The following is a 7,662-nucleotide window of genomic DNA, read 5'->3' as shown; positions in this document are numbered from 1 at the left end:
ATGTTGCAACCACACACAAGTTGACCTGCTGTGAGGAACAACCGAAGTAGTACATTTCAAACATGAAAAAGGTCATTTTAAAATCAACATGAAAAACCAAAATTCCAAAAGTATAAAACACAAAAAAATGCTTACCGCAGATAGAAAATGTATCGTGCTCAGCACCCTCCTCCCGCCCTGTGGTGCAACTGATGTCCCATTCTATAAAAATGTACTCAATGGGACCGTAATGTTGCAACCACACACAAGTTGACCTGCTGTGAGGAACAACCGAGTTAGTACATTTCAAACATGAAAAAGGTCATTTTAAAATCAACATGAAAAACCAAAATTCCAAAAGTATAAAACACAAAAAAATGCTTACCGAAGCGAGAAAATGTATCGTGCTCAGCACCCTCCTCCCGCCCTGTGGTGCAACTGATGTCCCTTTCTCCAAAAATGTACTCAATGGGACCGTAATGTTGCAACCACACACAAGTTGACCTGCTGTGAGGAATAACTGAGTTAGTACATTTCAAACATGAAAAAGGTCATTTTAAAATCAACATGAAAAACCAAAATTCCTAAAGTATAAAACACAAAAAAATGCTTACCGAAGAGAGAAAATGTATCGTGTTCAGCACCCTCCTCCTGCCCTGTGGTGTAACTGATGTCCCTTTCTCCAAAAATGTACTCAATGGGACCGTAATGTTGCAACCACACACAAGTTGACCTGCTGTGAGGAACAACCGAGTTAGTACATTTCAAACATGAAAAAGGTCATTTTAAAATCAACATGAAAAACCAAAATTCCAAAAGTATAAAACACAAAAAAATGCTTACCGAAGAGAGAAAATGTATCGTGCTCAGCACCCTCCTCCCGCCCTGTGGTGCAACTGATGTCCCTTTCTCCAAAATGTACTCAATGGGATCGTAATGTTGCAACCACACACAAGTTGCCCTGCTGTGAGGAACAACCGAGTTAGTACATTTCAAACATGAAAAAGGTCATTTTAAAATCAACATGAAAAACCAAAATTCCAAAAGTATAAAACACAAAAAAATTCTTACCGAAGAGAGAAAATGTATCGTGCTCAGCACCCTCCTCCCGCCCTGTGGTGCAACTGATGTCCCTTTCTCCAAAAATGTACTTAATGGGACCGTAATGTTGCAACCACACACAAGTTGACCTGCGGTGAGGAAAAACCGAGTTGGTACATTTCAAACATAAAATAGGTCATTTTAAAATCAACATGAAAAACCAAAATTCCAAAAGTATAAAACACAAAAAAATGCTTACCGAAGAGAGAAAATGTATCGTGCTCAGTACCCTCCTCCTGCCCTGTGGTGCAACTGATGTCCCTTTCTCCAAAAATGTACTCAATGGGACCGTAATGTTGCAACCACACACAAGTTGACCTGCTGTGAGGAACAACTGAGTTAGTACATTACAAACATGAAAAAGGTCATTTTAAAATCAACATGAAAAACCAAAATTGCAAAAGTATAAAACACAAAAGAATGCTTACCGAAGAGAGAAAATGTATCATGCTCAGCACCCTCCTCCCGCCCTGTGGTGCAACTGATGTCCCTTTCTCCAAAAATGCACTCAATGGGACCGTGATGTTGCAACCACACACAAGTTGACCTGCTGTGAGGAACAACCGAGTTAGTAGCTTTCAAACATGAAAAAGGTCATTTTAAAATCAACATGAAAAACCAAAATTCCAAAAGTATAAAACACAAAAAAATGCTTACCGAAGAGAGAAATGTATCGTGCTCAGCACCCTCCTCCCGCCCTGTGGTGCAACTGATGTCCCTTTCTCCAAAAATGTACTCAATGGGACTGTAATGTTGCAACCACACACAAGTTGACCTGCTGTGAGGAAAAACCGACTTACTACATTTCAAACATGAAAAAGGTCATTTTAAAATCAACATGAAAAACCAAAATGCCAAAAGTATAAAACACAAAAAAATGCTTACCGAAGAGAGAAAATGTATCGTGCTCAGCACCCTCCTCCCACCCTGTAGTGCAACTGATGTCCCTTTCTCCAAAAATGTACACAATGGGACCGTAATGTTGCAACCACACACAAGTTGACCTGCTGTGAGGAGCAACCGAGTTAGTACACTTCAAAGATGAAAAAGGTCATTTTAAAATCAACATGAAAAACAAAAATTCCAAAAGTATAAAACACAAAAGAATGCTTACCGAAGAGAGAAAATGTATCGTGCTCAGCACCCTCCTCCCGCCCTGTGGTGCAACTGATGTCCCTTTCTCCAAAAATGCACTCAATGGGACCGTAATGTTGCAACCACACACAAGTTGACCTGCTGTGAGGAACAACCGAGTTAGTAGATTTCAAACATGAAAAAGGTCATTTTAAAATCAACATGAAATACCAAAATTCCAAAAGTATAAAACACAAAAAAATGCTTACCGAAGAGAGAAAGTTTATCGTGCTCAGCACCCTCCTCCCGCTCTGTGGTGCAACTGACGTCCCTTTCTCCAAAAATGTACTCAATGGGACCGTAATGTTGCAACCACACACAAGTTGACCTGCTGTGAGGAGCAACCGAGTTAGTACATTTCAAAGATGAAAAAGGTCATTTTAAAATCAACATAAAAAACCAAAATTCCAAAAATATAAAACACAAAAAAATGCTTACCGAAGAGAGAAAATGTATCGTGCTCAGCACCCTCCTCCCGCCCAGTGGTGCAACTGATGTCCCTTTCTCCAAAAATGTACTCAATGGGACCGTAATGTTGGAACCACACACAAGTTGACCTGCTGTGAGGAACAACCGAGTTAGTACATTTCAAACATGAAAAAGGTCATTTTAAAATCAACATGAAAAACCAAAATTCCAAAAGTATAAAACACAAAAAAATGCTTACTGAACAGAGAAAATGTATCGTGCTCAGCACCCTCCTCCCGCCCTGTGGTGCAACTGATGTCCCTTTCTCCAAAAATGTACTCAATGGGACCGTAATGTTGCAACCACACATAAGTTGACCTGCTGTGAGGAGCAACCACGTTAGTACATTTCAAACATGAAAAAGGTCATTTTAAATCAACATGAAAAACCAAAATTCCAAAAGTATAAAACAAAAAGGTGCTTACCGAAGAGAGAAAATGTATCGTGCTCAGCACCCTCCTCCCGCCCTGTGGTGCAACTGATGTCCCTTTCTCCAAAAATGTACTGAATGGGACCGTAATGTTGCAACCACCCACAAGTTGACCTGCTGTGAGGAAAAAACGAGTTAGTACATTTCAAATATGAAAAAGGTCATTTTAAAATCAACATGAAAAACCAAAATTCCAAAAGTATAAAAAACAAAAAAATGATTACCGAAGAGAGAAATGTATCGTGCTCAGCACCCTCCTTCCGCCCTGTGGTGCAACTGATGTCCCTTTCTCCAAAAATGTACTCAATGGGACCGTAATGTTGCAACCACACACAAGTTGACCTGCTGTGAGGAAAAACCGACTTACTACATTTCAAACATGAAAAAGGTCATTTTAAAATCAACATGAAAAACCAAAATGCCAAATGTATAAAACACAAAAAAATGCTTACCGAAGAGAGAAAATGTATCGTGCTCAGCACCCTCCTCCCGCCCTGTAGTGCAACTGATGTCCCTTTCTCCAAAAATGTACTCAATGGGACCGTAATGTTGCAACCACACACAAGTTGACCTGCTGTGAGGAACAACCGAAGTAGTACATTTCAAACATGAAAAAGGTCATTTTAAAATCAACATGAAAAACCAAAATTCCAAAAGTATAAAACACAAAAAAATGCTTACCGAAGATAGAAAATGTATCGTGCTCAGCACCCTCCTCCCGCCCTGTGGTGCAACTGATGTCCCATTCTCCAAAAATGTACTCAATGGGACCGTAATGTTGCAACCACACACAAGTTGACCTGCTGTGAGGAACAACCGAGTTAGTACATTTCAAACATGAAAAAGGTCATTTTAAAATCAACATGAAAAACCAAAATTCCAAAAGTATAAAACACAAAAAAATGCTTACCGAAGAGAGAAAATGTATCGTGCTCAGCACCCTCCTCCCGCCCTGTGGTGCAACTGATGTCCCTTTCTCCAAAAATGTACTCAATGGGACCGTAATGTTGCAACCACACACAAGTTGATCTGCTGTGAGGAATAACCGAGTTAGTACATTTCAAACATGAAATAGGTCATTTTAAAATCAACATGAAAAACCAAAATTCCAAAAGTATAAAACACAAAAAAATGCTTACCGAAGAGAGAAAATGTATCGTGCTCAGCACCCTCCTCCTGCCCTGTGGTGTAACTGATGTCCCTTTCTCCAAAAATGTACTCAATGGGACCGTAATGTTGCAACACACACAAGTTGACCTGCTGTGAGGAACAACCGAGTTAGTACATTTCAAACATGAAAAAGGTCATTTTAAAATCAACATGAAAAACCAAAATTCCAAAAGTATAAAACACAAAAAAATGCTTACCGAAGAGAGAAAATGTATCGTGCTCAGCACCCTCCTCCCGCCCTGTGGTGCAACTGATGTCCCTTTCTCCAAAATGTACTCAATGGGACCGTAATGTTGCAACCACACACAAGTTGCCCTGCTGTGAGGAACAGCCGAGTTAGTACATTTCAAACATGAAAAAGGTCATTTTAAAATCAACATGAAAAATCAAAATTCCAAAAGTATAAAACACAAAAAAATGCTTACCGAAGAGAGAAAATGTATCGTGCTCAGCACCCTCCTCCCGCCCTGTGGTGCAACTGATGTTCCTTTCTCCAAAAATGTACTTAATGGGACCGTAATGATGCAACCACACACAAGTTGACCTGCAGTGAGGAAAAACCGAGTTAGTACATTTCAAACATGAAATAGGTCATTTTAAAATCAACATGAAAAACCAAAATTCCAAAAGTATAAAACACAAAAAAATGCTTACCGAAGAGAGAAAATGTATCGTGCTCAGTACCCTCCTCCTGCCCTGTGGTGCACTGATGTCCCTTTCTCCAAAAATGTACTCAATGGGACCGTAAAGTTGCAACCACACACAAGTTGACCTGCTGTGAGGAACAACTGAGTTAGTACATTACAAACATGAAAAAGGTCATTTTAAAATCAACATGAAAAACCAAAATTCCAAAAGTATAAAACACAAAAGAATGCTTACCGAAGAGAGAAAATGTATCATGCTCAGCACCCTCCTCCCGCCCTGTGGTGCAACTGATGTCCCTTTCTCCAAAAATGCACTCAATGGGACCGTGATGTTGCAACCACACACAAGTTGACCTGCTGTGAGGAACAACCGAGTTAGTAGCTTTCAAACATGAAAAAGGTCATTTTAAAATCAACATGAAAAACCAAAATTCCAAAAGTATAAAACACAAAAAAATGCTTACCGAAGAGAGAAATGTATCGTGCTCAGCACCCTCCTCCCGCCCTGTGGTGCAACTGATGTCCCTTTCTCCAAAAATGTACTCAATGGGACTGTAATGTTGCAACCACACACAAGTTGACCTGCTGTGAGGAAAAACCGACTTACTACATTTCAAACATGAAAAAGGTCATTTTAAAATCAACATGAAAAACCAAAATGTCAAAAGTATAAAACACAAAAAGATGCTTACCGAAGAGAGAAAATGTATCGTGCTCAGCACCCTCCTCCCGCCCTGTAGTGCAACTGATGTCCCTTTCTCCAAAAATGTACACAATGGGACCGTAATGTTGCAACCACACACAAGTTGACCTGCTGTGAGGAACAACCGAAGTAGTACATTTCAAACATGAAAAAGGTCATTTTAAAATCAACATGAAAAACCAAAATTCCAAAAATATAAAACACAAAAAAATGCTTACCGAAGAGAGAAAATGTATCGTGCTCAGTACCCTCCTCCTGCCCTGTGGTGCAACTGATGTCCCTATCTCCAAAAATGTACTCAATGGGACCGTAATGTTGCAACCACACACAAGTTGACCTGCTGTGAGGAGCAACCGAGTTAGTACACTTCAAAGATGAAAAAGGTCATTTTAAAATCAACATGAAAAACAAAAATTCCAAAAGTATAAAACACAAAAGAATGCTTACCGAAGAGAGAAAATGTATCGTGCTCAGCACCCTCCTCCCGCCCTGTGGTGCAACTGATGTCCCTTTCTCCAAAAATGCACTCAATGGGACCGTAATGTTGCAACCACACACAAGTTGACCTGCTGTGAGGAACAACCGAGTTAGTAGATTTCAAACATGAAAAAGGTCATTTTAAAATCAACATGAAATACCAAAATTCCAAAAGTATAAAACACAAAAAAATGCTTACCGAAGAGAGAAAGTTTATCGTGCTCAGCACCCTCCTCCCGCTCTGTGGTGCAACTGACGTCCCTTTCTCCAAAAATGTACTCAATGGGACCGTAATGTTGCAACCACACACAAGTTGACCTGCTGTGAGGAGCAACCGAGTTAGTACATTTCAAAGATGAAAAAGGTCATTTTAAAATCAACATAAAAAACCAAAATTCCAAAAATATAAAACACAAAAAAATGCTTACCGAAGAGAGAAAATGTATCGTGCTCAGCACCCTCCTCCCGCCCAGTGGTGCAACTGATGTCCCTTTCTCCAAAAATGTACTCAATGGGACCGTAATGTTGGAACCACACACAAGTTGACCTGCTGTGAGGAACAACCGAGTTAGTACATTTCAAACATGAAAAAGGTCATTTTAAAATCAACATGAAAAACCAAAATTCCAAAAGTATAAAACACAAAAAAATGCTTACTGAACAGAGAAAATGTATCGTGCTCAGCACCCTCCTCCCGCCCTGTGGTGCAACTGATGTCCCTTTCTCCAAAAATGTACTCAATGGGACCGTAATGTTGCAACCACACATAAGTTGACCTGCTGTGAGGAGCAACCACGTTAGTACATTTCAAACATGAAAAAGGTCATTTTAAATCAACATGAAAAACCAAAATTCCAAAAGTATAAAACAAAAAGGTGCTTACCGAAGAGAGAAAATGTATCGTGCTCAGCACCCTCCTCCCGCCCTGTGGTGCAACTGATGTCCCTTTCTCCAAAAATGTACTGAATGGGACCGTAATGTTGCAACCACCCACAAGTTGACCTGCTGTGAGGAAAAAACGAGTTAGTACATTTCAAATATGAAAAAGGTCATTTTAAAATCAACATGAAAAACAAAATTCCAAAAGTATAAAAAACAAAAAAATGATTACCGAAGAGAGAAATGTATCGTGCTCAGCACCCTCCTTCCGCCCTGTGGTGCAACTGATGTCCCTTTCTCCAAAAATGTACTCAATGGGACCGTAATGTTGCAACCACACACAAGTTGACCTGCTGTGAGGAAAAACCGACTTACTACATTTCAAACATGAAAAAGGTCATTTTAAAATCAACATGAAAAACCAAAATGCCAAATGTATAAAACACAAAAAAATGCTTACCGAAGAGAGAAAATGTATCGTGCTCAGCACCCTCCTCCCGCCCTGTAGTGCAACTGATGTCCCTTTCTCCAAAAATGTACTCAATGGGACCGTAATGTTGCAACCACACACAAGTTGACCTGCTGTGAGGAACAACCGAAGTAGTACATTTCAAACATGAAAAAGGTCATTTTAAAATCAACATGAAAAACCAAAATTCCAAAAGTATAAAACA

Source organism: Schistocerca piceifrons, unplaced genomic scaffold (assembly GCF_021461385.2).
Source record: "Schistocerca piceifrons isolate TAMUIC-IGC-003096 unplaced genomic scaffold, iqSchPice1.1 HiC_scaffold_1887, whole genome shotgun sequence".
Lineage (NCBI taxonomy): Eukaryota > Metazoa > Arthropoda > Insecta > Orthoptera > Acrididae > Schistocerca > Schistocerca piceifrons.
The sequence above is the reverse complement of the archived record's forward strand: the minus strand, read 5'-3'. Positions refer to the sequence as shown.